Source organism: Prionailurus bengalensis, chromosome B2, assembly GCF_016509475.1.
Source record: "Prionailurus bengalensis isolate Pbe53 chromosome B2, Fcat_Pben_1.1_paternal_pri, whole genome shotgun sequence".
In the NCBI taxonomy this organism is placed as follows: domain Eukaryota; kingdom Metazoa; phylum Chordata; class Mammalia; order Carnivora; family Felidae; genus Prionailurus; species Prionailurus bengalensis.
The window spans coordinates 8049709-8062034 of NC_057349.1; the positions used below are offsets into that span (position 1 = coordinate 8049709).

The window sequence follows — 12326 nt, forward strand, 5'->3', positions numbered from 1 at the left end:
ACTGGCCTCACTGTGCCAAATGCAAAGCAAAATGAAATGTGTGCTTTCGATTTCTGAATACCTGAAACGAAGGGAGATTTAGTCATTAAACACATACCGGGCTTTGACTGACCACACACCCTTTCTAAAATTGCTATGTAGGTTTTAAGTCAGTATTTGTGGTTGAGAATTAGTGTTCTTTTAGTCCTTGGGAGCACGATAATCTGCAAGGAAAGCTTGCTGTTCTCATGGTGGAACCCTGGATGTCTCTGAGCTTTCTTCTCTAACCGGGAGACGTCTCTCGGCATTCTGGCTTTCCTTCTGCAAATACTGAAGAGGCACCCCTTGCCAGGCAGAGAGAAAGCACTGGGGCCATCAGGGTGACTGTGTCATGGCCCTGCCCTCGAAGAACTCTCAAGTCCACCGAGGAGGATACTAGGTCAACAAAAAGTCTCAACACAAGGCGGCCGGCACTGTAAGAGAGGAAGGAACAAGGCGCCGTGGGAGGGTGTGACTACCGCGTGTAACTAGACTGTCCCCGTTACAGATATGTGGGTGTGTCATAACCATGTAGATTTTCTCCATTAAAATCATTTCCTTTTTGGGGCGCCCGGGTGGCTCAGTCGGTTGGGCGTCCGACTTCGGCTCAGGTCATGATCTCACGGTCCATGAGCTCGAGCCCCGCGTTGGGCTCTGTGCTGATGCCTCAGAGCCTGGAGCCTGTTTCAGATTCTGTGTCTCCCTCTCTCTCTCTGACCTTCCCCCATTCACGCTCTGTCTCTCTCTCTCTCTCTGTCTCAAAAATGAATAAACGTTTAAAAAAAATGAAAAAAAATCATTTCCTTTTTGGGCTTCCTGGGTAGCTCAGTCAGTTGAACACTGGACTTCAGCTCAGGTTATGATCTCATGGTCCGTGGGTTCGAGCCCCACCTCTGGCTCTGCACTGACAGATTCTCTCTCTCTCTCTGCCCCTCCTTTACTCTCTCTGTCTCTCTCCTTCTCTCTCTGCTCCTCCCCCCCTCAAAAATAAATACATAAACTTAAATCATTTCCTTTTCATTGATTTGTACAGAATGTTAACAGTACAGAGAGGCAAACTGAAGCCCTCGTTTTTATATTTTCATTCTTGCAGTCAACTATAATATGCACCGTATGAATTTCCAAACAACAGATTCACACATTGCAAAACAGGAGTGCATTTCATCTTTAATCGGTAGTTCCCAATCTTGGGCACATGGTGGAATTAATCGCCTGGGACGCTTTCTAAAAACACCAACGCTTGAGTCTCTTTTCCTCAGTGGGCAAGGACCTGAGAGAAATCACGAGCAAAGGTGGGATGCCCTAGATGCCAGTGAGAGATGCTGCTGGCGTCTCTCCCGCCTGCCCCAGGGCCCCACACGGACCACCCACATTCACAGTGCATGCTGGCTTGAGGAGATTCGAGGCTGAGCCTTACCTACGCCAAGGGGAGGTCAGCCCCACGGGCACAGATCTGCCCTATGGTGAAGGAGAAGGCCTCCTTGCCCCTCGGAAACGAATTAGTGCTTGAAATGCCACAATTGATAGCCATAACTTTGCTGGAAGTTTTATTTTCCTCAAAATGATAAATGTCTCCGAAGAAGGACGCTAAACCTGATTGGTTATTTGTATCCTTTGGGGCTCATTACCTGGTAACAAATTCTGAAACAAGGGAGCAAAGGCCAACTTAAGAGGTTTGGATCCTCTACTGAGAGTCTGGGAAGGAAAGAGCTATGTTGGGCTCAGTGCAGGTAGCAGCCCTCAGCTGGGGCCACAGCTCCTCCCACCAGCCCACCGCCTCCAAGTAGAATCAGTCCTTCATTTAAGTACTTATAGTAATTCTGCTTTTGATACTCGTAGTATTCCTAATACAATACTTCTGCAATTACACGGATGATGTTTTTCTCACCTAGGTTTGGCCTTCTGTTTGTTTCCAGGGGGGGTTCATGTCAACACAACCAGATAAGAAGGAGGCAGAAAAATAAAATTCCTAAGACACAAAGAGGGAACAAAACAAAACCAAACCCTGCTGAATCCTGACCAAGTGCCTAGCATAGGCCCATGGAGCAATCCCCTGTATGCTATTCGTACCACAGGGACGCGTCACTGTGGCTCAGAATGACAAGCACCTGTCCTCGGAGAGGCTGGCCCATGGACTGAAGCACTTAGCACATTCTGAGTGCTCTGTAAACGCGGAGGGTATGAGATGGTCTTCAGAGGATGTCTCCTCAGAGGAAGGTGCTATGCAAATACTAGCATTGTTATTCTTCTAGCACAAATTTATAATTGACTTTCTGTTAAACACTGCAGCAAGTTAAATTAATTCAGGATGATTACAGTCATTAAACAAATGCCTGGTAATGACTGCTTTCTTCTTTCGGCATTCCTCAAACCACTGGGGTAATACCATATAAGGCTTTGGCTCCATTGTCAGATTAATTGCGATGCACAACCCGCGGTTCGTAACCGCGCATGCGCACTGCTTTCTAGCAACCGGACCGTGATTTAGGGTTACTGGCTGATCTCCTTCACCTCCGAGATTTTCCTATCGCTCTTGCCATTTGGTTAGGTACAATTTATGGGTTCACTACAGCATACAAGTGGCTGAAGGCAACTTCTACCTGTTTAAAAAAAAAAAAGGAGAAGGAGAAGAAGAAGAAGAAGTTGTGCTTTTAAAATCAAAACGCGGGGCAGGAATTCTCCCCCATTGACTCATCGGATGCTGGAGCCAACCAACACGATAGGGGCAGTGACGATTTGCAGCCTCTTTGCGCCTCGGGACGGTCACGCCAAGAATCACCTGGCATCTCACAGCAAGCAGGACAGAAATGGTTAAGTCCCCAAGGCTGCGAGTAAAACACTGTGCCCGAGAGCGAAGCGACGGGAGGTGTCCCCTGGCAGGTGTGGACGCCCAAAGGCGGCCCTCCTTCAGCCAGGCGGTGCACTCGAGGTCATCTGACCGGTGCCCCACCCTGGAGACTGGCCTGACTCCGCGGAGGCCCCTGCGTGATAACACCCTGCGAGTCAGCTGACGGCCGCGTCAGAGCCCCTGCCTCTTTGCACGCTCACGCCTGCCGGAGCCCGGCTCCTGCAGCCTCCTAGCCGCAGTGCAGCAAAGCCGAGGCCGCCAGCCAGGCACAGGGTGCTGTCCTGCTGCCACCACTCAGCATGCCTTACGCGAGGAGTATTTACCTTTGGCTTAGCCAGGAGCAGAGAAGCAGTCTGAATGTGCACGGGGGCTTCTAGGTTGGCAGCGTGAATCTGCAGCAGAGCGGGTACTGCCGGGAGCCTGGTGGCCAGACTGCCCCTCGTGGAGCGCGGCTGGGTCCCCGTCCCCTGCGGGCGCGGCCTGGGGGCGCGGCTCAGGCTCAGGCCGCGCTGCTAGACCCGCAGGAGTAAAGGCTAGGACAAAGGAGACGATGCTGGCCGTGGTCCGGCCGGCCGGGGCCCGTGCAAGGCTCGTCCACCCAACCGAAGCCAGGGGACAGTTGAGGCTGGTCACAGGGGCTGCCGCGGGTCCCCCCTCCTCAGTTAGAACACGGTGTCAAGGAGGAAACCAGACTCACTGACCTAATTCAATCCCAGTCCTCTCTGGATGCGGGGACGGCTGCCGAATAGCAGTGACACAACCGGCCATCAGTGGAGAATTACTGAGTGCAGCCCGAGACAAGGACAGCCTGATTCCGGTCATCTGATGGCTTCTTCTTATTTTCCTAACTAAGCGTGCTCGCCAGAGCACACAGTTGTGTGCATGAGCCTGCCTTGCGTGCGGTCTGCGTCTGCTCTGGTTGGAAATCAGGGTGCCAGGCAAGCCCGCCTTCGTGCTGGCTCCTCTCTGCCGCTAGGAAGGGGCACGCAGACAACAAAGAAGGAAGCAGAAAGCATCACTTTATCTTCACTCGTGATGCTGGCGGGACATAACTTCTTCGCAGTGATGCCCTCCCGTGTGCCTGTGTGTGCGTGTGTGCGCGCGTGTTTGAATCCATCTAATCGAGGAGCCTCACAGATACCATCGTGGATGTGGCTTTTAATGATCTGGAGGAAAAAAAAAAAAAAAGGCAGCCCGTGGAGACGGCCGCACGTTTAGGTGATTGCCAATTCGAAATACTTTGGTTTGTGAAGCCCGGCCCTGAGGGACCAGCTCGGTAACTGAGAAAGAGATCGTAGATAAAGAAATAAAAATGACAAGCGTAATAATGCAGGCTCTGCGAGAAGGCTGTCAGAGCGTGAGTTCATGGATGGCAATTTCACCAGGCTGAGACTGAATAATTCATAGATTGAAATTACCCTGCTTTTCACCTTTCCATTTAAGCCGGCATGATCTGAATCTCTAATAAATGTTCGAGATAAAGTAAAACGCCAATTTGAATCTGAAGAGCTTTTAAAACCAGATGCGGCACCCCGAATCTTTCGGTATCTTTCACAATTATCCTGTGAGGACCGCACTTCATCACGAAGCGCCATTACCAGGGAAAATGACTGTGATTACAATAGCAACAATAGAAGGCCACCAAACGATCTCTCATTTACCTAATTTGCTAAGACTGACTGTGTGCTGTGAATGCCCGTTGTGAGTCACCTTGCCTCACACCCATGGATCTGCCTCGCGCCGGAACAGAAGCGAGGCGGTGCGTGGAATCAATACCCGAACTCTGAGAGCCTAGCAGAGGGCTCTCCCTTGGGTTGCAATGCGTCTTTGGTTTGTGTTTTTGCATTCTTCCCCACCCCCCGGTGCTTACACTCCAAGTGCCTGTTTGGGAGAAGTGGTGAGCCTGTGGTGGATGGGGGGGTGATGCCTTGATGCGGGACGGCACAGGCTTGTTCATTTACATACCCCCTTCACTTGAACGTATACCCGCATGCGTTTACTAGAAGGGAGGAAAGATTCTGTTTGGGGGGAGTGGCTTAAAAATGCAGCCCCGATGAAGGCTAGGTCTTTGTTTCTTCCTCGAAACCCCTGTCTGCTCTCAGGTGAGAGATCCCTTCAGGAAACTATAGTCCTGGTGTGATGTGTTAAAAACCTCTCGGCTCGAAAAGGGGCTCCCGAGACACATCCACTAATCAGTCTGTGCAGCTTGTATTAAAAGCACGTATTTCCAACTGAGTGATTAAATGAAGCTTTCTTTGGCTGTGGCTGTGCCTGCTGGCCCTCCAGTGGAGTCTAACCTAAAGAGGGCTCTTTCTGACAGCCTGCACGGTCCATGTCAGGGCAGCTGTGCCCCCGCGAGAAGGAGGCAGGGCTCAGAAAGCCTGGCCGGGGAACGGACGTTGTGCCGTCATTTAAGAGGCCCGGCGACCCCCAGAGTTTTACTCTCAGGGGCATGAAGACAGTGTGTGGGTTCTTGCGGAGTCAAGTGATTTAAGTTTGATGAGCTAAGGCAGGGTTTCTGAGGGATGACGGTCCTCGGGGAGGAAGGTAGGTTTGAAACATAACCTGTCTAATATTGTTGAGTGCTCTGCTTGGGACCCTGAGCTCTGATATGCTTCTTAATCCATCTTGGTGGCTTTGGCCCTTCCCATACACCCCCAAATACCTTTGTCAGAAGGAGGTAAGTCGTATTTCTAATCATTAGTCTAACTGATTATGTTCTTCTCGTCTGGTTTCGGGGGGAATATGTTTTTCTTTATGCTGTACTTTCCACGTACTGTTATTCTCACCACCCTCAGGATAACTAACAACTTTTTTTCCCTGTGTTTTTTTCTCTAAATACAAATGAAAATGTAGCATTTTAAAAGGTGATTTAAATATGGTGTCTCTTCCCTTTATGTAAATACGTTCCAGGTTCTAATGCTTTTCAAAGGAAAGGGGGAAACAGTTTTACCTAGGAAATAATTTTTTTAAATCGTAAGCAACTCACTAGGTATCAATTATGTTACCATATTGTTTTCTTTAGATAACTCACATTTCTAATACGGAACCCATTATTCTTATCTTTCAAGAAAGAGGCTGTTAGTGACAAAGGGCTTTTCACAAACCCGCACTGTCTCTGGGCCAGTGTTTTCTTTTTCATTAAAACAGAGTCTTGATGCTCTGTAAAGGGTTTTTCATTTCTGCACTTTAAAGCTCTTTAATAGTCAAAGTTTGAACAGGGTAATCATCCAACAAACTGGTTTATGTGTCTGATGTTTAAGTAATGCAGGTATACTAAAATTAAGTGTAATTGGAAATCAGACTGTTACCTTTTTGGGGCTCAGAAACATAATGAGTTTCACTTGATAAAAATAGCAAATTTGAAGGTCATAATTTTCTGATTTAAGTATGTATCCTTTATATTCTTGGGAAATGAGGTGTTTCTTTCATTTTTTCAGGATGCAGGTGCCTATCGTGCGTTAACGCTATCGTGTGTTAGTGCTTGATGATCCTGCAATTTACTGGTTTTGCCACAAGAAACAGGTAAAGAGCTGTACACAGCTAAAAATCTCGAACTCCGGTCTTTCCCTGAAATTGGATTTTCTTTTCAAACTCTGTTTAAGTAATTGAAATTGTATATACATCATTAAAACAAATGAGTTCACTAGATAACTTTTCATCTATTATTGACAATTCACTCATTGTCTATGGATGCATCTTACCTAGAATGCTCTGGACAAGCATCACATAGGTGAAAAAGACTACAAGGGTAAGTACAGTTGCAGGTGACTTGAAAAATAATCAACTCTGGAAGTATACCATTAGGGCTTAACTTGGGTGAATCTCAGACAATCATGGCTCAACACTATTTTGTAGTGCTTTCTCTGGGTTTTTTTTTTTTTAAGGTGGGCATGAGAAAGACAAGCGAAAAGTTAACCCCTCCCCCCCTACTTCTAACTGCCCGTCACTACGGAGCATCAACTGTAGTTACAAGGAGTGACTTGAGATTTAAACACCCAGAAGCACACTCGTAGAATCCAGCAAACTGCCTTGTGCTTTAAGACGGAATGGGTATCATAGATACAGAGAACACATCGGCGGTTACTAGAGGGGTGGGCAAGATGGGTGGTGATGGATGGCAACTAGACTTTTGGTGGCGATCACTTTGTAGTTCATACAGACGTCAAATTATAATGTCGTGTACCTGAAACTTACATAATGTTATGTACCATTTTTTTATCTTAATAAAAAACCTAACTATATAAACTAAGTAAAAAAAGAATGTATAAATTTTACCACTTAATCATTGAAGTCTTTTCTGGACATTTGTGTATTTAATTTTATTTACTTATTTACTTTAACATTTGTTTTTGAGAGAGAGACAGAGCATGAGCGGGGAGAGGGGCGGAGAGAGAGGAGGACACAGAATCCCGAGCAGGCTCCAGGCTCCGAGCCGTCAGCACAGAGCCCGACGTGGGGCCTGAACCCATAAACCGTGAAATCGTGACCTGGGCTGAAGTCAGACGCTCAACCGACTGAGCCATCCAGATGCCCCTGTGTGCTATCTTTTTAAAGAGTCTCTTCTCTCCAGAAAGAATCTTTCCAACATTTTAGTATGCAAATTTGCAAACACACAGAAAGGCTGAAAATGTGTAAATACCCTTATACCAAGACTCTGTAAATAATACTTTTCTGGACTTGCTTGGCCACATACATATCCAACAATCCACCTCTTTGTCCATCCATCAATCCATCTTAGTGTTTTGACGCATTTCAGAGTAAGTTGCAGACGTCAATACACTTGGCCGCTAAGGATATACCTGCTGCAGTGTTTAACTAGAATCCAACATTTGTTTATAGAGCTTTCCTTTAAGTAAAATTTACATATGATGAAGAAAGACGGGCACCTGGCTGTCTCAGTTGGTGGAGTGCGTGACTCTTGATCTCGGGGTTGTAGTTTCGAGCCCCATATTGGGTGTGGAGATGACTTAAAAATAAGATCTTTAAGGGGCGCCTGGGTGGCTCTGACGGTTAAGCACTGATTTCGCCTCAGGTCATGATCCCAGGGTTGTGGGATTGAGCCCAGCGCTCAGCGTGGAGCCTGCTTAGGATATTCTCTCTCTCTCTCTCTCTCTCTCTCTCTCTCTCTCTCTCTCTCTCTCCCTCTGCCGCTCTCCCTCTGCCGCTCTCCCCTGCTTACGTGATCTCTCTCTCAAAAACAAATAAAATCTTAAAAAAGTTATATATGATGAAGCAAGAATTTGGAAGGACAGTGTACTGTTATTTCTTAAAAGGCAGTAACAGTTTCTTTAACATGATGCACGGTTTGATGCAAACCCCAGTGACCCTGTGATTTAACTTGGAATGTACAAAGCCCACATCTATGGTGGAAGGAAGCTGGCTCTTCCCAGTCTCCGTCTCCATCGCCAGGCGAACTTTCACCCACTGTGCCTGGGGAACACGGGTAACACGGCATCACTATCAGGATGGAGGGGGTGTCGGGGCACTCATAATTAATTTCCAGGGTCGATTTCTGTTCTTGGAGCAGTTTTCCCTTCTCTCTCCTGCAGGTGAGCGGTGACCCATGCCCCTTGAACAATCACCACCTGCCCTTCCACGTGGGCTCTTCTCTGCCTCTCCCTCTGCTCCCCTGTGTGTCCCACTCAGTTTCCTCCCTTCCATGTTCCCCCAACTCTTAACTATTTTTTTTCCTCAGAACAAGGGGACAAATCTCATCATTTTGCAAGTGATTCTACGGCATCAGGGAAATTCTTACGGAAAGCAAAAATAGAGAGTTGAGGAATCACAAGAACTCTTCAGAGGATTAGTTTCTCTTGGTCTTAATAATAAAAATGAGTCAAGGATTGCCCTCTCAAGGCCTCTTCACGACTTCACCTCTTGGATCCAGCCTTGTGGATGAGATTCAGCCGTTCTTCTCCTAACTGAGCCCTAGACCAAGCCTCTCTAAGATTTGCACTGGTAGGGTTGAAGGCTCCTGCTGTGCTTCCAAAGTCTGCCACGTTTTGTAGACCACAGCGTCCGGTCACTAGTTCTGGTCCATAGCATCTCCTTTCAGTAGTCACACAAGGTCTTCTGCCCTTGGCCCCGCCCCTTGGTGGGGGTGCAGGGATTGTCAAAGCTTTTTTCCCCAGGCTTTGGTCCACCTCCCCATGTCGGTCACTTTCTAGGTGGCTTCTCCCTCAGGCCATCTTTCTTCATTGGGTTCAACATGCTTAAAGCTTCCATTAGATATTAAAGATATTCAATAGTTCAGGCTGGGACTGTCTTTTTAAAAAGTTTTTAATGTTTATTTATTTTTGAGAGAGAGAGAGGAGGAGGAGGAGAGAGAGAGGGAGACACAGAATCGGAAGCAGGCTCCAGGCTCCGAGCTGTCAGCACAGAGCCAGACGCGGGGCTCGAACTCACCAACCGTGAGATCGTGACCTGAGCCGAAGTTGGAGGCTTCACTGACTGAGCCGCCCAGGCGCCTCAAGGCTGGGTCTGTCTTTGGCTGGGATTCCACTGATGTGCCTGTTTTGTTAAAGTACTAATTGGTTCTAATGGACTGGTTAAGAGGCTCTATAGTACGACAAACCTGGATTGTAATCTGTGTTGTGACTCTACCAGCAACATGACTCCGGGCCAAGTTAAGGAAGCATTCTGAGCTTCACGTCCTCAAAAGTTTGCTAAGTGTTTGGCGGTGCTTGGCAGCTACTTTGTATTCACCACATGTCAGTGTCATCATCATCAGCACCATCATCATCTCAACAGAAGGCGCCATCATCCTAGAACTCAGCTGGCCCTCCTTCCACCAGGGCTATTTAATAGATCCCAGCAGGGACGTCCGGCTGGCTCTGTAGGTAGGGCATGTGACTCTGGATCTCACGGTCGTGAGTTCAAGCCCCACACTGGGTGTGGAGCCTAATTAAATAAATTAATTAAATAACTAACTAAATAATAATAAAGATTTTTTTAAACGCCCTAATTAAAAAAAGAAAATAGATACTAGCGGACTGCCTTCTCTTCTTGTGTCCAAATTTGCTCCTCTTGAGGGACCTCCTATAAAGGTTCTCTTTTTTTTTTAAGGTCTAAAAATGCCCCTAGCTTTTAGCTCACTGTGATACAGAATCAACCAATAGAACTCACTGAAGGCTTAGCTGGAGGAAGATCAGAGGTAGCATCATGGAAGATTAACTTTCTGCCACATCATCTCCTAATCCTTTCCATCCCACAGAACACAGCAGATGACTGAGGATATTCCAGAGAAATACAGCCTTTAGACGCAGCAGGAGGGGCCACTGCGCCGGGCCCACACTTTTGAGAGCTGCACTCGGGGGGCCCAGATTTGCCCCTTTGTTGTCATTCCCTGTTACAGGCTTCCCCACAGGACAAGAAGTCAGTGCGTCAAGGGGACGTGTCCACCCAGAGCCTGTGTTTTACCTCGCGCCTACAGCACGCATCCTGGAGTCTGAATCCCCACCCAGACACATCCTGAATCCCCGCCCAGACATTGCTGCGCCCCAGGGCCTGCGTGGCTGAGTGAGCCGTGCTGCTGGCTCAGGCACTGGTAGTCCTCGGAGGTGAGCAGAGGAGGCCGGGGGGAGCAGCTTCATGGGGGTCGGATACCCACAGGTGTGGGAGAAGCCTCTTCTAATGCCACAAAGAGCTGGGAGTGGGCAGAGGAGGGAGTCAGGCCAGAGCCGGCCAACCACATTCTGGGATGGACGCCAGAGCAGGGGAGGATCCCAAGGTCCGTTCTGGCCTTGCGTTTGTCAAGGTGAGAGAGCAGACTCTATTTTATTTAACAACACGTTGGCTTGATTTGAACCTTTTAAATATTTGGAGGCACGGTATAGAGGCCACCTGAACTCCTGCCCAGGCCCTGCAAATGCTGGGGCAGGCCAGAACCTGAGCTAGTTTTTGGAGGTCTCTGTTCTCCAAAATCCTGACTGGGTTGGTAGTTGTTGCACTGGTGGGCAAATAAATTTTTACTCGCAATGCCAAGGGAGGAAGGCTGTTACCCACTGAAGTCTGGCCAGCCCATTCTTCGGTTGAAGTTTTTAATCCAAAAAATTTTAAGTTAGTCAATTCCAGAAGTATGAAAGTTTCATTTTGTATTTGCATATGTTCTACCAAGTGAACTAGGTCTTTCTCTCTCCTGGCAAATCGAAGAGGTAAACAGTGCTGGTGGTGTTTTCATTTTGTTTTGTTTTGTTTTTTACCTGACCTAGTCCAAAAGCCAGCAGTTGGCTGAATTAGACATGCGACCACAAGGATTGCCATATGGAAGGACATGGACTGAAAGGGGCTATTTTGCTGAGCCAGCTAAAGACGTGATCTCTGTTTCATTGCCATGAAGTCAATATTCAGTACTGAATAGGTGACTTTAAAGATTTGTTTTAATGTTTTTTATTTGTTTTGAGAGACAGAGAGAGGGAGAGAGAGAGTGGGGGGGGGGGCGGGTAGAGGGGGACAGAGAGAGGAAGAGAGAGAGAATCCTAAGCAGGCTTCTCACTGTCAGCACAGAGCCTGATGCAGGGCTTGAACTCATGAACCATGGGATCATGACCTGAGCCGAAACCAAGAGTTGGATGCTTAACTAACTGAGCCACCCAGGTGTGCCCCATATAGGTGACTTTAAAACAGAGAAGTTAAGAAATTAATATATGATAGGAGAAGAGTCATTATTTCAGAAAATACAACCTGGCGTGAATATGATCATTTTCTGAACTGGATTTCTGTAAGAAATTTCAGGAGACAGAGAGGAAGAGGCTTGAAGTCTGGGCAGGGAACATGCCTGGGACCGAGCAGGGGTTTTACACACAGCACATGGCAGACATTGTCATTTAGTTCGGCAAAGCACAGCACACGGGCTAACAGAGCCTGTGGCCAGACAGCAAGGGTTTGAATCCTGGTTTGTTTTTTTTTTTAATGTTTGTTTATTTTGAGAGAGAGAGAGAGAGAGCAGGGTAGGGGCAGAGAGAGTGGGGGAGAGAGAATCCCAAGCAGGCTCCGTGTTGTCGGCACAGAGCCAGACGCAAGGCCTGATAGCATAAACCCGTGAGACTGTGACCTGAGCCAAAATCAAGAGTCAGAGGCTTAATGGACAGAGTCACCCAGGCGCCCCTGAATCCTGGTTTTGTAGCTTCCTATCCATGGGACCTTTGATGAGTTTCGAACCTTTCTTTGTTTCTCCGTTTCCTCATACACAAAGCAGGGATAACAGTGCTCTCCTTGTAGGGCAGGAGTGAGGATCAGCTCAGTTAATATTTGTAGAAACACTTAGGAGAGTGGCTGGCATGTAGCAAGGGCTATAGAGGCATTTGGTGAGTAACATTAAAAACGCAAGGTGAAGAAATGAAAGTCCAAAGAGATGACCGACTTATTTTTAATCACACAGTGAATAAAAGACCCACCATCCAACAGATACTCAAGCATCAGGCCTATTTCTGAAAGCTGCACGTCACCCAGGAGCTGA

General features: G+C 47.6%; 1 long non-coding RNA gene across 1 annotated transcript; it reads left to right on the plus strand.

The window, feature by feature from the left end:
• Window positions 1–973: 973 nt before the first annotated feature.
• LOC122489183 lies at window positions 974–7147 on the plus strand. Its single transcript, XR_006298859.1, has 2 exons — window positions 974–6391; window positions 6754–7147. It is a non-coding gene; the product is annotated as an uncharacterized LOC122489183 (long non-coding RNA).
• Window positions 7148–12326: the final 5179 nt, after the last annotated feature.